This window comes from Cupressus sempervirens, chromosome 10 (assembly GCF_028749045.1).
Source record: "Cupressus sempervirens isolate cs-2001-9-10 chromosome 10, ASM2874904v1, whole genome shotgun sequence".
Taxonomy (NCBI): domain Eukaryota; kingdom Viridiplantae; phylum Streptophyta; class Pinopsida; order Cupressales; family Cupressaceae; genus Cupressus; species Cupressus sempervirens.
In genome coordinates, this window is record NC_143127.1 from 270,328,096 (window position 1) to 270,352,585 (window position 24,490).

Below are 24,490 nucleotides of genomic sequence, written 5' to 3' on the forward strand. Positions count from 1 at the left end.
TACACTTAAGTCATTTAAAAGTTAGAACTTAGTTCATGCCAAACAAGTAATGAATGTCAAACATAACATGTCAGATACTACATGCCAAGTAAACAGTAAGTGTCGAGCAAATAGTAAGTGTCGAGTCACTCAAGTGTCGAGCAATCACTATGTGTCTATTCATTTAGATGTCAAGTGACAACATTGAAGTTGCAATTAATGTCAAGTATCAAGGACTTTAGATGTTGAGTAAAACAGTTTTGACATAGTTGTTTGTAATGGCACAAACTACTATGTAAACTATTTTGAAGACAACTTAAGGATTGCTTTACAATCCTAGATGATAAGAACAAATCTTAATTGAGAATACCTATGCAATACATGTAGCCAATCAGTTAAAGGGATGAATTGAGTGGCTACATGGATGAATTAAAATTGTTTATGCATACCTAACCCTAGTCACTAGGTCTTCTTAAGGAGGAAAAACCCTAAATATTGTATGAATGTGGAATGCGAGAATAGAGAACTTTGCATGTGTAAATAGAGAATTCATGGTGGCTAAGGAGTTGTGAATTGAGATACATTGCAGAATATCAATTAGAGGAGAATAGAGGAAATGAATTAAAGGACAAAAGAGATACATTTGATTAGAGGAGGATAAAGGATACATGCAAAGAGGTGATATATTATCTAGCAACAAAGTGCTAACCGAAGGATCATTGTTGAGATATTCTAATAGGTGAATCAATTAAATCTCTTAATAGAGTAGTCTTAACAAGCTATTGTAAATCCTTTAACAGAGTGCTTACTTCATTGTAATTTGAAGTCCTTTAATCAAACACACTTCTAATAGGGTGTTGAAATCCTTTAATAGGGCAATATCTAACAATCTTGTAAGCCTTTAACAAGGCAGACCTTTCACAGGGTAGATCATATTTCATGATCAAACATTATAGCCTTCATTAGATACACTTTATTACTATAGTATTGGAGATTTGTGGATGTCATCCCAACCCCAGTTTTACCTTCTCATTGGAGGGTTTCTGGGTAATCATATCTTGTGTCATATGTGTGAATGTTTATTTATTTTCTTATTATGGATGTATATGCTTAATTTGGTATTTAAGTTTACAATTACAATTGTGAGATGGATGTGTGGTGAATGATTTTATGGTTAAATTTTTGAAGTGTTGATTCACACCCACCCCCCCCCCCCCCCCCCCACCCCACCCACAAAGTTTACTTTTTCTATTGTATTTCCAACAATTGGTATCAAAGCATTGGTTCTGTGGAAATGAAAGCTTTGCAACTTTGAGGAAAGATCTTGAAGATGGAAGTCTACAAGTTGGGAAAGACTATTGAGAATTAGAAGATTGAAATCTAGCTTGCCCTACATCAGTTGAATGAAGCAAGAGATAAGTTGAAGTGCTCATTGAAGAGAAGGAAAGAGATAGCCATTGAAGAGAATGCCACACAATACCAAGAGATTGACACTACCAAATTGTTTGTAGATATAAACACAAGTGAATTTGATGTAGCGGTTGCAGATCTAATGGAAAAGAATGGAACCCCCTAGCTGAAGAGGTCAGAAATTGAAAGATAGAACAAGAAGTCCAATTAGTATTGCTATAAGAGGCGACTGAGCAAAAAAAGAAAGTTTTAGATGAAAAATTCATGATTGAAGATGACAAAAGGATACTGACCAATAGATTGGAAGAAAAGACGTTATAAGTGAAAAGGATTGCTAGCATTTAATTAGAGAAAATGAATCAAGTCATGATTGCCAATCATGAATTGAATGGTAAAGACATGGAAATCACAACACTAAAGTTACAGAATGAACAACTGAAAAATGATCTGAAAAGAGAAAAAGAATCTATTGAAAGTTTCAATAGACCTAGTGAAGCCATAAAGTATTTTGATAAATTAATGAGATCTCCTAGATCTAACAGTGATACTACTGGATTGGGTTACACTCACTAGTAAATTTAAACTCAATTTTTGATGAATATTGGTCAAAATTTTGACTAAGCAGTTCATGGTAATTTTTCTTGTTGAAATTTTGACCAACCAATGTTTGGTTGAAATTTTGAGAAATACATTTGTCGAAAAATTTTAATTTTTGCTAGCTTTGATTTGTTAGTGTTGGTCAAAATTTCCACCAATGTTTGGTTGGATTTTTTTTGAATTGGTGGAAATTTTGACCAATTCTTGGTAGAAAACTACTAAGAATTGGTCAAAATTTTGACCAATGTTTGGTCAAATTTTTTTTTATAATTGGTCAAAATTTTGACCAAGTCTTGGTAGAAAACTATCAAGAATTGGTCAAAATTTCCACCAATGTTTGGTCGAATTTTTTTTATAATTGGTGGAAATTTCGACCAAGTCTTGGTAGAAAACTATCAAGAATTGGTTGAAATTTCCACCAATGTTTGGTCAATTTTTTTAATAATTGGTGGAAATTTCAACCAAGTCTTGGTAGAAAACTATCAAGAATTGGTTGAAATTTCCACCAACGTTTGGTTGAAAAAAACATTTATGTTGTATCAAGCAATTGTTTCTTACCCAAGCCATTTAATTTGCAACCTTTTAAATCTCTGCAAAGATAAAGTTAGAGCAAGAGAATTTTTCTTCTCAGAAGTGTCCTTTGAATGTAAAGTGTTCATTCCATTATCTATTGAACTAGATTCCATTGAACAGATAATGGAATGGATGCTTTACAATCAGAGGACACCTTTAACAAGAAAAATTCTCCTACTCCAACTTTATCTTTGTAGAGATTTAAAAAGTTGCAAATTAAATGGTTGGGATAAGAAACAATTGCTTGATACAACATGGAACAAATGGACATTTATGCATAGGGCGCCATCAATTATGTGAGTGATGCAAATGCAGCTGAGTTTTTTGGGGTCAATTCCACCAATTAATATAAGGTTTCTAATCTCCACAATATCAACATTGTGGTTGTAATGGTTGTGGAGAGGGCACCATACCTATGGTTATCATGAATTTTATCATGAATAGGGAACTTCTCTTCACATTTCAATGCCCAAAAAAATCCCAGGGTCTTCAATCCTATTGTATCCCATAATAGCTATGTAGCTATGCTTAACTATCCAAATGTACCAAGAATTAGATTAAGTTTAGATTGAAAGCAATTCCAAAAGCACCATGCTACTAAGCATATCCAAGGTACATGAAAAAATTTACTTTACCACATCATCTACATGTGGAATTTATAATACCACCCTTCAAAAGGCTTGCCTTTGCAACCACCCCAAGTGGAACATTAGCTATTTTAAAACCTTATATTTGAAGGCAGCTCGTGCATTAAGGTATGGTCTAAGGAGACATGTCAAAACCTCTTTATCTCTATTCACTCCCATTTTCATGTTTCTTCATGTTCTTTTCTCATTTAATTATTTATTCAAGGATTTTGGAGTACTTGTAGATGTCCCCTTTCTGAGTTTTCTCTTAAACAACCCCACTTAAAAGGGGTTCAACTTTCTTCTTTATTATAGACTTTGTTTGAGCATCATGAGACTATATCAAATGGTTCATTGTTGTATTGTTTATGATTGTAGAGCTTGCCTTATTCTCCTCAACATGCAATAAGGTTCACTGAGAAGCACATCCAAACCTCAATTTTTGTGAGCTCTATCATCAAGAAGGGTTGCTTGGGTGGTGTCTCAAAAAGAAGATGGCTTCGTATGGTTAACTATTCATTTGAGAAAGATAAAATGAAGAATGACATATAGGCTAGACTTGTGTCTGAAATTTATAATGATCAACAAGACATCACCAAAGGAAAAGGAATGGTTGATTCTGTCTTTTAGGGGGTTGTGGGAATGGGAACCCAAATAGTTGTCATGAGTAGCTATGATTACATCAGTTCTACTCAGCGCATGTATGTGTGTTTTCTTTTGTTCAGTTTTCCTTAAACCATATTTCATTTACGAATCTATTGAATTAGGCCATCTTTTTTTTTTCACTCAATCCTACTAATTATGACTAGGTATCCTTATGATGACACTACATAGGATGGTTTTTACATAGCTTCTACCTTCATGGATAAGTTGGTCCTCCACATAGCTAAGAATTTCATGGACTTTTCTAAAATTAAGGTATGTAATAGTCTATTTTCTCTTTCAAAATTTTATTTATATTGGTAGAAGATGTAAAGAAAGCATGGGAATGTTATTGATCTATCCATTTCGAGCCAATTCCCAATTGGGTAATGCAAGCGGTGTGAGGTAATGCAAACCCTGTAATTCACTTGTGTATTGTTCATAAGGATGGAATAATTCCTTCTCCAATTTAATAGAATACCTAGGGTCATCTGGATCATTTGAAATCTAGCCATTGTGAGATGCCCCTCTGCTAGGAAATTTCTCTATAGCCTACCTGTGAATGTGGATGTCATAAGTTTAACCAGCTTGAGTTTGTTTGAGAACCTGAGATTAATAACTTAAACCAGTACAACTGACCCCATTCCACATGAATGAATTTTTCAAGCTATGCATTTGATTGTTCATGTTATGTTGATAACAAAGGGTTCATTTACATGTTGTTATGCATTTCATTGTTCATGTTATGCTAATAACAAAGGGTTCATTTACATGTTCCTAGGCATTGGCCTAACCATTAGGTAGTCTAACCCAAGAAAAACTCTAAGGGATGTACATTTTCCTAATAATGTTTGAGAAGACCATGTAGGTTTCTGATCGTATAAGTTTTGGGGAGGGTGGGTAATTTAGGTGGTTTTGCAATGTTCAAACAAAACTGATCTAATGTTTGGAGAAATTGATCAATGAACAAATTGAAATATCAGAAAAGTTGAAAACAATAAAACAGATGGTAAAATAGTAAATACATACCATAAAGCTTTATTTCTATGCTGTGAAAATCTGGAATTGGATTGTGAACTATTGATCACCATTTGACTGATGATGTTATTGGGCATGCCAACTCTCCTCTTGTTTGGAAAATCCAAGTATCTCCTCATTTTGTTTGACATGTTGTCTAGGATTAAACATACTAATGTTCTTGGCTAAGTCTCTTGGTTAGAATTCACTTATCTATAAGTACAAGAATAAGTGTTTCTACTATAGAAGCATTTTTACTGTTTACTTGCTTATAAATAACAAAAGTTATCCATTATTCTTGTGATTTATTTCAATCATTTTGGCTTTCCTTGAATAACAGGTACCTCTTATTTTTGGGGTTTGGGGTGGCAAAGGACAAGGAAAATCATTTCAGTGCGAGCTTATTTTTGCAAAGCTAGGGATCAAGTAAGTGAGACATTCCTCTGAAGACAAAGACTTTCCTCAAAGCAAGTCATTCTAAATTGTGTATCTTTGTCAGTCAAATGCTATTGCCCACTAAGAACATATTCAATTGCAAAACTAAAGCTTAATTGAGTTTCTTTATTAGAGATTTTTATTGTAAATGCAATCCTTAGTTCAATTTCTCTAATTCTAGTAAGGACGATGGGTAGAGGTGATGAATGGCATTAATGAATTTCTTTTTGAAACTGTGCATTCTATCATTATACAACATTACCTTGCCAATGCCACTCTCTAAACTAGAATCCTTCGAATGGACCAGACCTAATTGGAAAGAACTACCCCATGCACAAATGTACTTTGCAATTAGGGCCACAAGTTTTGAAAATTATTTAGTAGCAGGGCATTATTAGGGTTGAATAATTTCAAAACTAGCATATAATGAGGGCCACAAGTTTTGAAAAATATTCGATAGGAGGGCATTATTGGGGTTGAATCCAATTTCAAAACTTCTCTTATCTGAAAATTGCTCATTTTTTTATTCAATGCAGTCCCATTATGATGAGTGTAGGAGAATTAGAGAGTGAAAATGTAGGTAAACCTATCATACTTATCAGGCAGAGATATAGGGAGGCTTCTAATATAATAAAGAAAGGAAATATGTGTGCCTTCTTCATAAATGACCTTCATGCAAGTGCTGGTAGAATGAGTGGAACTACATAGTACATGGTCAATAATCAAATGGGAAATGCAACTCTCATGAACATTGCTGACAATCCTACAAATATTCAACTACCAAGCCAATATAACAAAGTTGAGAATCCTCGAGTACCAATTATCATTATAGAAAATGAATTTTCTACTTTATATGCACCTTTGATTAGAGATGGACGGATGGAAAAGTTCTATTGGGCACCTACTTGAGACGACCTCATTAGCATTTGTAGAGGAATTTTCAAAGTAGATAATGTGCAATTTAATGCGATTGCTAATTTAGTAGATATGTTCCTTGCTTGGTCAATAGGTAAGAACCACCTTAAAATCTTATTATTTGTAATGACTTCAAGCTTGTCTCACCTTGTGTCTTTTGGTTGGGGATCCATATTTACAAGAATGAAGTTAAGACATTGGTTCTAGCCTAATTTAGCAAAAAATTACCACTATAACCAGCAAAAACAATTTATCCAGCTAGGCAATTGCATCCACAAGATATATTTTGCATCTATAAAGTAGCATGCAAAGAGAAGAAAATTGAGACACATATTTAAAGTATGTTTCTTGTCAAGTTAGTGCCATGAGGTTCTTTCAAGCATAAATTGAAAATAACTACATTGAGGTTGGTAAATAGAAAAGAAAATAGAACCAGAATTAACAGACATACATGTGGTGTAGCTTTATAAATAACATTTGATCACATTCAATAGAAAGCACCATTCCTCATCTTAAAGCTCTTTGAACTTTAGATCTAAACTCTTTACATTCTACATAGCTTTTGTTAAATTGTTGCTTAGAGTATCATTTTCTATTTTCATCCATGGGATGTTAGTTTCACCATTTTCTTTATCATCCTTGATAGATTGTGTACTAAAAAGTCATGGTCTCACTTTTTAAAGGATGTCAACTCCAAAGTATTCTACATCTGCTACAAAGATAACCAATCCACTTGCACTTACTTTTCTCAGCCTAGAAATTAGCTAACCATAGTGCTCAACTTAATTGAGTTAAGCACAAAAAATATTGGTATGGTAATGACTTGACAAACACTATCAACCAATATAATTGCATCCTCTTTTTTCTCAATGACAAGCACTATGAAATCAGAACCATCAGTAGCACTTGCACTCTAAGTAGACTTAGCACTTCTTACAGTTCTAGCCACCAATGGAAGAAATGTAGAATCTAATCCAGCACTCTACATAATTTTCTTTGTAATGATAGTAGGCAGCCCTAAAGTGAAGAACATGGGATAAGTTATAGAATATAGAAGAGATGTTCTCATTTCACATTCAAATTAAAGTGGTTTTAACAAATTTAGGAGTTGTCACTTGCCAATCATCGAAGTGCTTCCAATATTTCATTTGAATGAGATATAGTCATGTAGACACCAAACAATTAGGAAACATATTCAACCTCATCTATTTGATAAAATGCACAATATAAATCTAGTATTGAATCAAGTTAAATTTAGTACATTTGAAAGTAGATAAATATAAAATCTACAATAAAAAATGTCATTTGAAGAGCCACTAATTTATTATAATTCATATATGTACTACAATGTTAAAAAAAGGTTCCTAAAATTTAGTAGTTTGAGGAAAAACTAAACTGGCAGGGTGAAAATTTTCTACCAATTATTTCCTTCAACATAAATCTTGAGCCTCCAAGAACATAACAATTTAAGGAAGCTATTAGCAACATTGCCAAGCAGAAACCACCTACCTAGATGTTGGTATTGATCCACCACAGGTGAAAGTGAAATCCTCAAAAGTCTATTAAGATCTCTACAATTTTCATTTCTCACCAACACAATTCTTGTCCACTCTTTACGTTTATGCAATATGAAATGTATTTTTAAACTTGTTAATATTCTCTATACCTAATAACTAGTTGGCACTATTGTGATTGGTCACAAGAAGTGACATGAACTACAAAGGATGTGTTCAAAGAAAGTCTTGTAGATTTTATATTAAAATAATTCTAAATTCTAAATTCAAATTCTCTCAAAAAACAAAAAAATAAATAAATATAAGAACTCTAATAAAGTAGAGCGGAAAATTGATGAAATAAAACACTATCCAATTACACCAGTGTTTCAAGGGAGCACATTCCCTAGATTAGAATGATGTCCCAAAAATCTTGGGTCTTGCAAGGACTTAAAGAGGTTGTTTCCTATATGGGCCTATCCTAGTTTGTCCCACCTTTTTTGAAGTTTTTTTAATTGTATAGATGTATGTATGTATATGATGCTCTTAGCAACAATATTAAGATGTAACTTATATTTCAGTGCTAAAAGATGATGCAAATACAACATTCTATGAATGCTTAGTCAATAATACATCCATGGTGCAAATTAATGGCATCAAACAATGATAAAAATTAGTTTCCTATCAATATTACTACCTAGATCTCAGGTTCAAACTTGGTTCAGCTCCCAATAGACATGTATAGTACATGTTGGATAGCTATGGTCTAGTACAACACCCATACTTGAGAACCTACAAGAATGTTTACAAGAGATGCCTATATTCAACCAAAAAGAGCATGCCCATAATTCAAGATGGCATTGCTAGCAAGACATTGAATTATCTATAAGATTTTCTATTATCTGCATACCTTTACATGAATTCAATCACACAATTTTCTACATTGAGCTGATAAGAGATATTGCTACAAAGCCTTAAAGATATTTGAAGCCAAAAATATAAACTCAGTCAAATGAACATTATTATGCAGGTACAATTATCACTTCTTAGAGTTTAAAAATATTCCTTTCCCAAGTATGCAAATAGCATACATATTTTCCAAGAGAAGCTCCTATTTTTGTTGATGATGAAGGTTGTGCTATTGCAGTAGTTGGCAAACGATGCATCATTGAATGTGGTGGCATTGGTAGAGATGGAAACACATGAGTTATTTTCTGTTTCTTTCATGATGTTGAAACAATTGGACTAGGGGATGGATCATGGATCTATAGTAGCTTAAGACACTATGATAAGTACATAAGTGGAAAATTAGAAATAAGAGGGGAAATCAAATCTATTGCACAAAAAACTATAAGTACATAAGTGTTGATAAGTACATAGCCTATCTATTAACCCAAAATTGTTACATTTAGTTTATTTACTTCAAATGTAACTCAGAAACATGAATTTTCCCTTGATCACACACATTTGACCAATTTGACAAATGGGGATCCAATGGATTGCTAGGGGAATGCCATCTAGCAAAAATTGTATTAGAATCCCCAATGAAACTAGAAGCAACAAGTACATCTCTAACATATAGTAGATCAGGCAACTGTTCCTCTGAATAACAAATACCATCCATTCTTAGAGATTCAATATTAAAATTTTCAATGGCAGAAAATATACTCTACATAAGACATGCTCTAGATTTCATTGGAAAAAAAATTAAGCTAATGACAAAATCTCACATACCATGAAGATTTGAACTTATTTCTTTAAACTCATTTGGGCTGGAAAAATATTCTTGGAAAGGACAATCAAGAATAGACACTAGACTTGTATGTTCACCTTTATCAATATTGATTTCTGGGACATGGTTCTCAAATATAGGAAATTTCTTTATTGGACTACAAGGTAAAGAAAATTCTAGTTACATTACTGATGAATTGCCTAGAGTCACATTAAACCAATTCCAATGACTAATATCAAAAACCATAGAAAATGAACATGAATTATGTTCAAGTAATACCATTCTATTGAATTTTATAAACATATATGCAAACCTAGAAAGGTATTATTGTGTAATGTCCTCATATGAACATGAAACTACTTTTATTATGTAATGTCCTCTTATGGACTAAAGACTTGATTGTAATGGACTAAAGTGTCCAAGCTTCAATAATGTTTCAAGAAGTATAGAAGGGGCATGGGATAGGTCTAGATATTAGACAAAAGGTTAAGTATCAAAATAAAGCCATTTTTGTTATTTAAAATTTAAATATTTAAAAAAAGTAACAGCTAGTTTAGGGATTGAGAATTTTTGGGTTGTATGCTTAACATTCAACTCAACAAATGGAAGTTGGTTGAGTCAGTTTCTTAAGTAGTTATATGGGACCTTTTATATGAGAGAAGAAGTCTTTGTTATGATAGGGGGAGAAGAAGGATTGAACTATTTATTAGTGAAGAAGAAACAACAAATGCAAAATCTTTCTATTTTCTATAAATCGACTCCATTTTGAATCCCAATTTGATTGGATGTCCATATGTTTTGATCAAGTCACTTAATCATTTGTTGTGTTTTGTTGTTCAATTTCATATTATAGTAAGTTACTATCGCACTAGTTATAATTCAATCAGTCATTTTTTATTGAAACTTGTTGTTATCATAGTAGCTTAGGGAGAATGAAGGTCATTCCATGAATGTAGAGGCCTAACATTCATGGAATGATGTTACTTAACATGTATCATAAAACTCTAACTATGCATATGTAGATTCGTGTTTGATAGAAGTGATCACAGTTGAGGAACAATGTGAAGATATAATAGATTGTCGTGTGTGGTGGTGAATGAGCTATCTAAGAAGGAGTGGATTTTATGGTTGGTAATGTTTAAATAGAGTAAAGTGAAGGTGAATCCATCACCAATTGGATGCAGGATCAGGTGGAGAGTGAACATTGGGGAAGCCCTAACAAAATTGGGTTTGGAGTCAAGAATTGGGGATCGGGAGTTGCAGAACTCTTGGGACTAATTCCTTTTGGAATTGACCATTTGATGGTATAAGAAAATGCTATCCAATAGTAGAAAGTGCCAGGTGGATTTTTTCATGTAGTTCCTTCGTTAATAGGTCAACTTTTACGCATAAAAATAGGGCACCAGTCAAGGTTAATCGTGTTAGTCCAAAAAAAATATAAGGAAGTCTATGATGTGTTGTAGTATACCAAAAAGGACATGAGTAAGCATCATTACATTGTCAATTGTCTTGAAAAGGTAGAATTATTTACATTCTAAGTATGCAACAGGACTAATAGGTAGAGTATTGGGCTTTTAGGTTCATTTTGAGGATATTTTGTGAAGTAGGGGTATGGAATTGTAATAGATTATTAGTTGTGAGTATATGAAACTAAATCCACCATTGTGTGATATTGTGAAAGCCTTGACAATTCAGAATTAGATGTTGTTGATAAGCCAGAGTACCTAAACCTCTAAAATTACAAACTCTTATTGTTTTTTTTAATACCACCACGCTATCCTGCTACATCACTTGCCATTTAAATTTCTTGATGTGGTCATTTCCACATTCTCATACCTTGTAATAGTTCAGTGAAATGTCCCTTTTCTAATTTTATATGATATTTCCAACCTCTAATCAGATCTTTAAGATCAAACAACTAATATCACAAAGATCCACCAAATTTCTCAAGAAACCCAAATCGGGTATGACCGAAATAGTGCCAAAAGCTTCACAACTTCACAAATTATTAATAAATCTGAAAATGGACATTTTTACAGAAATTTCAGCAGCATAACAGCCTACAAAATGACATTTCCAGATTCGTATAGCCTTTACACAACAGTTCTCAAATGTAGGACAAAAACTATGCTCATCGGGCTCCCAAAATTAACACAAAAATGCTCGGAAACACCACAAAAACACTAATAATCTACCTCAGAAGTTTAATCAGGTCCCAATACATATATTCAGCTCTATTTTAACATCTTAAAGTCTGAAATACAGCAGAAACCCAAACTGATATGAAATACTCTACTGAAAACACCAAACTCATACCAAAAAACAACTCCGAAAACTCACAAATCTGCACTATTCAGCACAAAGGCAAACTCTATATGAGCATGCACATGGAATGGCTTCAAACTCCCATCCTTAGCCTTCTTGGAAACCTACAAACTCTCGTTCTTGGGTCTCCTTGGAAACCTGCAAACTCCCGTTCTTGGGTCTCCTTCTCCACAGGTTTGGCAGCCTCTGAAGAATAACAAAGAAATGAGCAAAATCAAGTTCTGAAATCAGCCCAAAATGCCTCCAAACCCCTTAAAAGAGGGCATAACCATAACTCACGTCCAAGAGAGGTTAATGAAACATATTTTAATAATAATTTTCATTTATTAGTCCAACGGTTTGCATAGATTAACCCCCTTTTCCCGAAACTTCATTGTCTTGGGCCTGCCTGCCTTAGCAAATATTATTATTTTTTAATTATTTGAAAAGGGGACATGAAAAGTCCTCCCCTCCCAAACATTGCTTGTCCTCAAGCAATGGATGAACAATAAACCAATCAATCCACCTGGATCCCAAATGTAGTCATGAACTATACTACTACCAATTAACACAGGCTCCTGCAATATCCTCTGCAATATGACCAAGAGGAATCCATAATCAAACTAACAATTATAGCTCAACCAAACTCCAAAATCACCACTACCACAATCAAAAACCCATGAGACACAAACTCTTAGAACATCAGAACCCAAGTAAAGTGAACAAATCAAACTACCAACATAGTAAATACCATCAACGCATCCCACTGGCCTATACGGAATGTACAATCCAACTTTACAACAATGATGAATGCTCTCGAATGAAACTGTACCAAGTATGGAGAATCCACACACTGTACAACTCCTACAGTCAACACAACTTTGCAAATCACCAGCCACTATCTCATAACCATAACTCCCATGCACTGTTGATGGTGAAAAGACATTACAAGATAAAGAGTAAGAAATGGAATCCAAACCAAATTTTCCTGTCATCAACTCCTCAAAACAAGGATCAAATGCTAACTGATGTACATACCCTGCAATATAATGTTGATTAAAAAAACCAACCTCAGTCAACAGCTCACCATGAACAAGTGATACAACCCACTGTGACTGATCACTAGCTAAGTCAGGAGATGTCATAGCCAAAGGAGTAGAATCAATAACAACACCCACTGAAGCATCACTCCCAAACTCCTGCTCTAAGTCACATATTATCAAGCTGTCAACTACAAAACCTATCACCATGTCATGCCCATCACAACTCTCATCTTGAGGCATCAAACTATCCCATAACTCATGATAAGCACTAGGAACCAAAGTACATCTCTGTATCATCATCTCATCAACATGGTCATTAAAGGTAAATTGATGAGCGTACCTCACAGTGTAATGCCGATAGAATTCGCCAATCTCAGTCAGTGGCTCAGACTATAATCTAGATGAAACTAACTGCAATTGATCATTAACCATGTTGGAATTGACTACTACCTCCAAAGATATCACCCAGGGAGTAGTATTACTAGTAGGAACCATGCCAACTGCCGACTCACCAACATCACACATGATCTTTGATACATCTCTAGTCTTCATGCCATTAGTACTAGAGGCCACCACCATGTCAGGCATACAACAATCTGCTACAACACCCAACTCAACTAAACCTTACTCTAGTGGGAATGAACCTGATATGCCAATGTTAGTATCAAGGATGGATGCATCCCCATCTCCACTGTCTCTGACAATCTTGGCCATGGACATCCTCGGATCACCAAACACCATTGCTTGTGACTGTATAGAATTAGGTAAAGATTGTAGTCGCTCCAACTCCATGGTCACCTTAGCCAAATGAAATTGTGACTCCTTGAAAGCCAACTGTGTACTCTCAAGAATCTCAGAAGTCACCTCAAGCTGCTCAGTAAGCTCACTCACCTCATCTTCCTTGGCCAACAATGCATCATATGTTGTACTGCCCCACTCCATAAGATAATCTCTATCGGCTACCAACTGCATATAATTCTATCTCAAAATCTGAATAGCCTCCCATAAAGAGTGGATCTCTGTCAAGGAAAGATAACTGCCTTCCTGCTCATCACTAGTAGGAGAACCCCATCCATAAACTGCTAACAACTGACGAGCAACATCGAAATGCTGGCAAGTGATAGCAATGTCTTTGGCCACTAACTCTCAACTAATTAGACACATGATGGCACTAGCTTGACTGTCTCCTACAAACCTCCTCTGATGCACTATCTAAAGGAGTATCCTCAAAGTCACTAGTCTCTAGAGTATTACAATCCATACCCTGTGAATCAAATCCAAAGCTCATATCAACATACGGAGTATCAAAAACATTAGCACTGTTGTCTAACTCCTCTGTACCCAAGGAAACTAAGTCTTCAAAACTGCCCACTACATCCTCTTGGATGTCATCAAGGCCAATATGATCCTGGGACTCATCTGTACACATTGCCGAATATGAAATATCATCAACACATTCCAACAAGTATGGTCGATTGGATATATGAACATAGCCCAACACCAGTGTATAAAAACTAATACCAACATTGGATAAGCTCCTGGCACAAGAAAAGACAACACCATGCAATCTGCTAATCAAATCCATGGTAGCACCCAAACAATCACTGCTACCAAAAAGTGTTAAAGATTTACAGTCAACTGAACCCCAAATGCCAATATAACAATCTCGAGTCCATATCTATAAACTAGAATCAGCTGGTAACTCAAGAAAAATCCTCACTTGAGTAATATGACCAATACCAACTAACTCCACATACCTATCATGATGAGATAATGTAGTGACAATACTGTCTTCACTCACCTTCAGCTGGCGGGATAAATCATGTGAAGTACTACTAGCCTCAACCTCATGTGACAAAGCATCTAACTGTGCCTGGTACTCTCTCTCAACAAAGTCATGAATGCTCAATGTCTGCTCATCTCTACTAGGTATCTCACCATCCTGCACAACAACATCCTCATAATCATCATCTGAACCCACTACACTGTAGTCACTGCCTGTTGTAACTATACCATCCTGAATACCTGTGGCATCACCCTTTGACGACTTGTAAACAATTGTCTCAATTTGAGTATCAAGTTGACCGTTACTATCAATCTGTGTAATATCCTTTCCCACCACCTCCTGTGGCAGAGTAGAATCTGAGACCTCTGCCTGGCTATAAGCTAGTTTCTCAAACTCCTCATGCAAGTTCTTAGTAATTGTGTCATCTGCCCTGTGAGAAAATCTGCCAAATAGAAATCCAGTTAACTTATCCACCTTAGCTAGGTCAGACAACATGTCATTCATTATACGGTGGTGCTCAACCAACTGTTCAGACATGTCATGGCTTATTTTTATAAGTTTATCTCGAATGTCTAAATAACCATCCTTTCTACTATTTTGACTCTGGATATCAATTGTCCAAGATCGTGTCCTCTGAGACTCTGTACTATACCTGTCCATTATGGATAAAGTAGAGTGTAACCCCAATAGGATATAACTTCTTCAAACACTAAGAACTAACATGCAAATGATTAGAAGTAGCATGCAACCATATATTTTGACATGCAACTGATTAGAAGCAACATGCAACCACCAAATTCACCAAGAACTAACATGCAAATGATTAGAAGTAGCATGCAACCATAAATTTTGACATGCAGCTGATTAGAAGCAACATGAAATCATAAATTATGACATGCAAGATCTAGGTAGTTGTCAAAACTGACATGCAAGATCTGGGTAGTTGTCAAAACTGACATGCAAGATCTGGGTAGTTGTCAAAACTGACATGCAAACTTCTACAACCACCAAATTCACCAAGAACTAACATGAAAATGATTAGAAGTAGCATGCAACCATAAATTTTGACATGTAGCTGATTAGAAGCAACATGCAACCATAAATTATGACATGCAAGATTTGGGTAGTTCTCAAAACTGAAATGCAAGATCTGGGTAGTTGTCAAAACTGACATGCAAACATCTACAAACCCTCAGGCTGGCAAGATCATGGCTCTGATACCACTGAAATGTCCCTTTTCTGATTTTATATGATATTTCCAACCTCTAATCAGATCTTTAAGATCAAACAACTAATATCACAAAGATCCACCAAATTTCTCAAGAAACCCAAATCGGGTATGACCGAAATAGTGCCAAAAGCTTCACAACTTCACAAATTATTAATAAATCTGAAAATGGACATTTTTACAGAAATTTTAGCAGCATAACAGCCTACAAAATGACATTTCCAGATTCATATAGCCTTTACACAACAGTTCTCAAATGTAGGACAAAAACTATGCTCATCGGGCTCCCAAAATTAACACAAAAATGCTCGGAAACACCACAAAAACACTAATAATCTATCTCAGAAGTTTAATCAGGTCCCAATACATATATTCAGCTCTATTTTAACATCTTAAAGTCTAAAATACAGCAGCAACCCAACCTGATATGAAATACTCTACTGAAAACACCAAACTCATACCAAAAAACAACCCCGAAAACTCACAAATCTGCACTATTCAGCACAAAGGCAAACTCTATATGAGCATGCACATGGAATGGCTTCAAACTCCCATCCTTAACCTTCTTGGAAACCTACAAACTCTCGTTCTTGGGTCTCCTTGGAAACCTGCAAACTCCCGTTCTTGGGTCTCCTTCTCCACAGGTTTGGCAGCCTCTGAAGAATAACAAAGAAATGAGCAAAATCAAGTTCTGGAATCAGCCCAAAATGCCTCCAAACCCCTTAAAAGAGGGCATAACCGTAACTCATGTCCAAGAGAGGTTAATGAAACATATTTTAATAATAATTTTCATTTATTAGTCCAACGGTTTCCAAAGATTAACCCCCTTTTCCCGAAACTTCACTTTCTTGGGCCTGCCTGCCTTAGCAAAGATTATTATTTTTTAATTATTTGAAAAGGGGACATGACATTCAGAGAGTCAAAATGGAATTTTTGTGACCTCTACATTCTCTCAAGTCTTGCCAAAGGCATGTTGCAGGTTTCTTCAAGGGAGTATAATAAACAAAGAATTTAACCTTAGTGAGATAATACACATAGTTAGGCTTTTCATTATCTGCTAAAGCTCTATGTCTATAATATCATGGCAGCTGGTGCTTGTGTACAGTTAATGCAAGACTGTAATGGAAGGAAGCTCAGACCCAAATAGGAAGACACATATAGAATAAGACTTTTTTTCCTTTTGTTTTAGGGATATTTGAACATGGAAATGCATTTAATTTGGAATGGATGGAGTTGACAATGATTTTATAAAGGTTATCATTCACCAAAAATACAAGTCCATACAAATATGACTTCAACCTATATGAAGATTGTCAAAACTTATGCTATTTCATGGAGCTACTAAACACCAGATAACATACAGGGTATCAAGAACTCATACACTTATTATTTTTTCTATATCATTTCTATCCTCATCAAGGACTAGATAGTAAGTTTGCCTTATTTTTTTTCTTGAAGTCCATGGTAGCATTTTCTTTTGGTGAAGCAAAGTTGCTCTTCATGGTATTGTGCCTAGATGGATAACCTTCACTAGGTATCTTTGAACTATGCTTTATTCACACCTAATGATGGTATATTGACCCCAACCAAACTTTTTTTGCATTAATGTGTTTCATGTAGATGGATCCCCTTTCTTTGCAAATGTGGTAATGTTTAGGTGACAATGCTTCTTGGAAAGAAAATATGTCATTATTGTATTGATGAAAAGTTTTGAATGGTTTCATTGTCAAGTGTAATACTATAAAGTTAAGAAACAACATTCTTATCAAACTAAATGTGGTATAGGTTTTAAAGTCATAAATCATGGAATGAGTGTCTAAAAGAAATTAATGCACAGTGAGTAGAAATAGATCTTGAAGACCTTAGAAGGTAAAATACAAAATAATTAAATGTTGTGAGACTGTCACAATGAGGAATAATACAATGAGGTAAAATATAAAATATTAATGACACCTCTCCTTTTTTATCTTCAGCCAACATAGGAATAATCATCTATGATAATGGGTAATCATGTAATGTACAATGGACTACCTTAGCTACATGCATAACAAAAATGATCAAGAATTTGAACAATGGTCTTGCAAATTCTATAAGGTATCAAAATGTTTTAGTATAAAAAACAATCAGATGGGATCATTCATTTTGGTAAAAACTAGCTATAGCTATGAACATTTTTGAGCATTTGTTAGAAGATGGCATTCATGAAATGAACCCTGTCAAGGAATACGCTAATTTAGTATCATTGTAGGTTCTTAACCCTTCCAATTGGTTTGAAAACCTTGTTTATACATTCCATCCTTCTAGTTTGTTTTGAGGGTTTTTGGGGTCTCTATAATCTTCAACTTTGGCTTGGTTGTGTGTGGTGCTCCTACGCTAGAAAGGTAATTGGAAACTTTAGAAATTGCTAAAATAGGTTTATTGCTATTATTATGGATAAATCTTATTTCTTATTTAAGTCCTCGAAATGATAATATTAACAAGGAGAAACTCCAAGATTTGGTTCCTAGATTTGCACCAACAATCATAGTACAAGGTATCTTACCTTGTCCAAAATTAGCGATCTCAACACCAAAACCACTAGATTTACCTCAACTAGATTCTACACCAAGAACACCAGATTTAACACTTTGACCAAAAAAAATAGTTTCAACCTCCTTCTAAATGAGAACAGGGCTTGTAGACTTAACAAGAGACATAATTGTGATATGAATATCAGGATTTAACTATGTGATTTTGAGTCAAACTCGATGACCCATATTTCATGAGTAGTGATTCAACATGAATCCATCTCTCATGAGAATAAATGGAACACTTAGCACTCATTGGATCTAGGTGATGCTCACAGGGGTGAAGCACCGGGACTTGCCGGGAGGTCACCCATCCCAGTACTACTCCAGCCTGAGCGCACTTAACTACAGAGTTTCCTCCATAGTTAAACCCAAAGCTTGCAACCCCATTTGCAAAACCTTCACCAAGTGTTGTGCCTTATGAACCATTCAAATGGGGTTGCAAGCTTTGGGTTTAACTATGGAGGAAACTCTATAGTTAAGCGCGCTCAGGCTGGAGTAGTACTGGGATGGGTGACCTCCCGGGAAGTCCCGGTGCTTCACCCCTGTGAGCATCACCTAGATCCAATGAGTGCTAAGTGTTCCATTTATTCTCATGAGAGATGGATTCATGTTGAATCACTACTCATGAAATATGGGTCATCGAGTTTGACTCAAAATCACACAGTTAAATCCTGATATTCATATCACAATTTGACTAGCTGTGGAAATTATCTCCTACTTATCAAGAGACATAATGTCATAGGAAGAGAATATTAATATATCTATTATCAAAGGAAACCATACTGACTATCAAATTGTAGCCACCAAATTGATCACGTGGAGGATTGAATTAGGAGGGTTAAAGACCAAGATTATCAACCTCAAAAGGAAGACATGGAGTCTCTTGAGATTCAGCCTCTATGTGAAACATAGTTCATCAACTTTCGTGTGTCTCATGCAGTAGAAAGTACTAGGAAAGGATGTTGAGAATGAATGAAAATATAATGAATTTTTCAAGTTATTTATCGATGACTAGAGCCATGTGATCCATCAATCAGGATGTAACATAAAATCTATTGGCCATGCATAGCTCTCCAAATCTATTTCTTTCTTAATATTGTGATTGTCTGTAGGGGATTTTTGTGAAAAATCTTTTTATTTTTGTGTTGATTGGTTAGCTGGACCGTGGTTCTAGTAAGAACATCTTATTACTTCTTAGTCTTCCCAGTATAGCTACTGGCTTACTGCACTTCATTTCCTAGGTAAACATTTCATCCACTTATAGATTACTACTAGATTCTACTATAAATATGTCATTGGACTATGTGTTGTCAATTATAGCTTACAATATGTCATTGTTCTCTAGTGTAGTTTTTGATATTGATTTATTTTTAGTGTGCTCTAATTTCTAGTTGTTAGTTGTGTCTTTGGGTTGTGGTTTTGTAAGGGAGAGCACCCTTGTTTTGCTACTAATTAATATCCAAAACAAGCCAGTCAATGCAACCCATGAACACTTTATAAAGAAAAAGATGAAGATCAAGTTTTCATTGGCAAGTCAATAACAAATAATTTAATGCTTATCATAGTTGTTCAATTGCTGTGGAGAAAACCATTGGATTAGAAGGCCTAGGCACATCAACATTATATGTGACCTATCCACATGACAGGAACAACTGTTGCTATTAGACAAAAGCTTCTAGGATAGCAAAAAAAATTTTAATTCCTACATTACCAAAAATATGTATTGAATTTTTAGAAGTTTGAAATACTCCCACAGAGGTTTCTACATTCAAGCATAATGCACGTATTTGAAAGATGCAAGATTTTCAAGAAGTGGCCCTATTGATAAAAATAATATAGTGGAATAAGAAACCTTGACAATAGAAAGAGAAGTTCATTCCATTATAAATAATATTTACAATTTTTATATCTTTTTGTACAGCCAAACCCAACCACAAAAAAACCTCTCTCGTAGCTGCAAAATCAAACCTAAATAGATAACTCATGCCATAATCTATATTTCTCAACCTCTAAACTTAGGGTACTAAATTATAGGAATCTTTCACATCGGTGGAAAATTAAATGGCAACATAAAAAAACAATGAATCAAAATAAGAGTTCAAATAGCCAAAATATAAGGTTGATTAACCTCTTGGAAAAAGATCTCACTTGTGAATGTGATCATCTAAAAATAAGTTGCAATAAACATGAATAGAAAAGATTTACAGAAGGCTAAATCAAATGAGTGGCAAAAAGCTAGGACACAAAACTTACTAGCTCTAAAAGTTGTGATAAAATTCTAAAAACATGTTAACAAAAGAAACAAATACCCCCAGCTATTATATTAGATAGGTATGCAAGGGGGTTAGACATTTTTATGGATGAAACAAAAAAATCACACCACACTATTTAATATTCTCTATGTTATCAATTGAAAAACATGTTTGCATTACTTAAATCCTACTCACAAGCTTGAATCAAAGATGCTAGTACTATGCTCTAATTAGTCTAGGGATATTATACGTGGAAGTACTGAAAAAACGTGAATGCTTCAGCCTTCTTTTATCTATTGATTAATACAAAGGAATTTGAAAATGCATCCACCAAATCTCTTAGTCATTGAGAGACATTTGGCTAACCTATAGTCTGTGGGTGTTGAGGGCCAAAGATGGGGAGCTTTGAGAGAATCAAGAGCAAGGAAGGCATGGAGTAAATCCACCCAATCAATATTCTGCCCTCTAAATCCCTCTATATGTCCATAACTAGCAATCTAATCTCTTTTTCCTTCCTCTTGTTGATTTTCTTGCATTCTTCACCACATCTAAAGGAATACCATGATTCACAACCACCTGCAAGAAAATAATCACACATGAATAATGTTAACCTAAGCAATTATTCATCCTACAAACCCTATCCTGCAAAACTAAGAAAACTTGTTGACAAAACCCTATCCCACGAAATCATTGAGGGAATACAAATTCTGTGCCAATTGCTTGAACAAAAGTAGCAATAGTAACAGAGGAATAAAATTTTACATGTGAATTGGTGAATCACTTCTGGCTTTGTTTTCCTAATTCAAGCAGTTTTGGCACCCAAACCATATCCTGTGAAATCACTCACCAAAGTTCAGTAGAAATGTGTGCTAAATGTGTTTCTTTTCCCAGGCATCTAACTTTATCTAAATTTTATTAGTCCAAATTGTATTATGACCTAGGTTGGTCAAAATTTTGACCAACTTGGGAATAGTTTGGATATTTTCAACTTGGGTAAATGATGTTGGTCAAAATTTTGACCAACTTGAGAAAAAAAAAATTTGCGACCAACACGAGAATGAAAATAAAAAATAAGGAGGATTCATAGCTTTGGTCAAAATTTTTGGTAGAAGAACGGGTGCAAATGAATTAGTGACTAGTACTAAAGAGGAAGAATCATCCAAAAGTGGTGAACAAAGGAACAAAAAAGGTAAGAATTCAAAACCTACTTGTAATAATTGTGGAAAATTAGGGCATACTACTGTAATACCCCAAAATTGGCTCATTGCCATGATACCAATTCTGGTCTATTTTTAACCAATCCTAAAGACCTATTCTAATAGGCAATTCTCATTCTGCTATTCGCTACTTGACTTAATTGTCAGATGCAGAAACCTAATCTGCATTCATCATATTTCTTATTTAATTCCTATAGTATGTACTCATATTAGCCGCATTAAACCTACTTGATTTAATTATAATTTAATTATTAAGTATTTATACTTTAATTAAATTAAATTATATCCTAAGGCTAATGTACTATGGAATTAAATTTATTTAATTTAATAAATACGCCTATCTTGATTAATTAAATGTAATTATTTAATTAAATAGGAAAGGTATTTCTAATTAATTAAATGAAATTATTTAATTAAATGGAGTACTTACTTCTAATTAATTAAACAAAGTTATTTAATTAAATGGAAAGCCATTCATAATTAATTAAATGAAGTTATTTAATTAAATAAGAAAAGTGTCTCTAATTAATTAAAGATTATTTAATTAAATAGAAAAATTAATTATGAGAGCATATCTCATTTTATTAAATTAAATATCTCAACAAAATCTCTCTTCAATTCAAAAAGGGAAATTTCCAGTTCACTATTGATAAAAAAATGAGTTAAATCAGTTAACTCCTTTTTCTACTCAAATTAAATCAGTTAACTCTTTATTTTACTCAAATTAAATCTGTTAACTCCCTTTAATTTGGGAATCTCCCTTTATGACTGAACCTCATCTTCAATCCTGACCATTGATCCGAATCGATCTCAACCGTTGATGGATTCCAGGAAAGTCTATTTAAGAGACCCTCATCTCTTCATTTTGGAGAGGATGAATTGGGAGAATTTGCATCGAATCGCTACTGAAATTCATGCTCACATTTACTTACATTTCTTGCATACATTCTCATTCTTAGTTTAATCTCATTTTAGTTTAATCATGCATATGCTTAATCTAGTTTGCTTTATTTGTTCTTAGATTACATTGCATCTTTCATTCTAGATTAATCTACATACTCATTCTTAGCTTAATTTCATTGTCAAATCCTTCGTTCTTAGAGGGTCTGGTTGCCTGCACCTTGATTCTAAGGATATTAACAAGCAAAATCCCTTTAGATAAAAGGCAACAGGTTGCTTTGCAGGTTGATTTTCGGTTGGATAATCCAATGTTCATTCCGAGATGAATCTGCATGCAATGACCGTGTTGAAGTGTGTGTGTTAGCAGAGGCCACATATTCACGCATACATTTTTGGCGCCCACCGTGGGGCACGAAAATCAATTTTTCTGGCCTCTTTCTATTTTTTTAATCATTTTTTGTTCTCTGTCCATACTGTTCCGTATAGATTCGAGAATCTTTGAGCGAGACTGTTCATTTTTGCACGAGGATCCAAAATCTTCGCGCGAAGATTCTTTCTACATCGCATGAGAAAGTTCTTGGGCGCGCGAAACTTTGCACGAAACCTGTTTCTTCACGCGAGCCTAATTTAATTTCACACAAGCCATACAACTTCTTCGCGTGGACTGTCAGAAATTTTGCACGACACTTGTTTCTTCGCGCGAGCCGAAAACAGTTTTGCGCAGGCTCCAAACAGTTTCGCGCGAGATAGAAATAACTTCGTGTGGCTCTGTTAGAAATTTCATGCAAAACTCTGCTATTTTTGCATTGATTTTCGTGTTTTCTGGTTTTTCTGCTAACTGCTCACTGTTTCTGGTTTTTTCATGTTTTCTATTTTTTTTGGAATAACTATATAGAAGACAACTTTTTTCCAATTTTCCAGATAAATAATGTAAACAAAAAAAAAAAGAAAAAGAAAAAGTGCCTTGGTGAAAACCTGGAAACAGGCACCTTGGTAGCAAAAGTAAAGATAAATAAATATATCCTATGGTGAAAACCACTTCTTGTGGCACCTTGGATAAGTACCATGATGAAAACCTGGTAAACAGGCGTCATGCATAATTCTTTCATCCATGACATCCTATCATGATCTTGCTTATCCTTCAGATGTCCTCATCTCAAGTCACTCACTCATAACCTCCATAACAAACTTTGCTATCCTATTCAGTTAACCCTTTGGTCTTGATCAATGAAAGAAAGAAGACAACTCAGTTTTTAGCAATCTCTTGACATGGTCATTTTCTTGGATTACCTACATGATACCCTTCATTACACCATGAGCTCATATTGTTATATCATTTTCCCTAGCTTGGGTAATCTTGTGAAGGCTTTCCTTGAGGGTAACATTCACCGCTTCATATTCGTTGTCTATCCATCTCCACTTATCCACCAGCTTGTTACTACATCTCATCCTACATATTGTCTTGCACCTTGCTAGACACTAGAACAAAAATCAAGGTGATCCTTCTTGAGAGCTAGTAATCTCTGAAAAAAATCCTAAAAATTTGAAAAAGTCCTGAAAAAAATTGTTACCCTGGTGAAAACCTAGCAATAGGCGCCTTGGTAACACCAAAAAAAGTGAAAAATCTCAAAAATACAAAAAAAAGTAAAAAATCAAAAGAGAAAAATACAAAAAAAAATTGAAAAAAGAGAAAACTTGCCAAGAAGGTGAAAACCTGGTAAACAGGCGCCTCTTGTTCTGAATGCCTCACCTTGCAGTGCATCTTCTGGCT

General features: G+C 34.6%; 1 pseudogene; it reads left to right on the plus strand.

The window, feature by feature from the left end:
- The first annotated feature begins 3,572 nt into the window (after positions 1–3,572).
- On the plus strand, positions 3,573–23,288 carry LOC149533687 (ribulose bisphosphate carboxylase/oxygenase activase 2, chloroplastic-like; annotated as a pseudogene).
- The last annotated feature ends 1,202 nt before the right edge of the window (positions 23,289–24,490 follow it).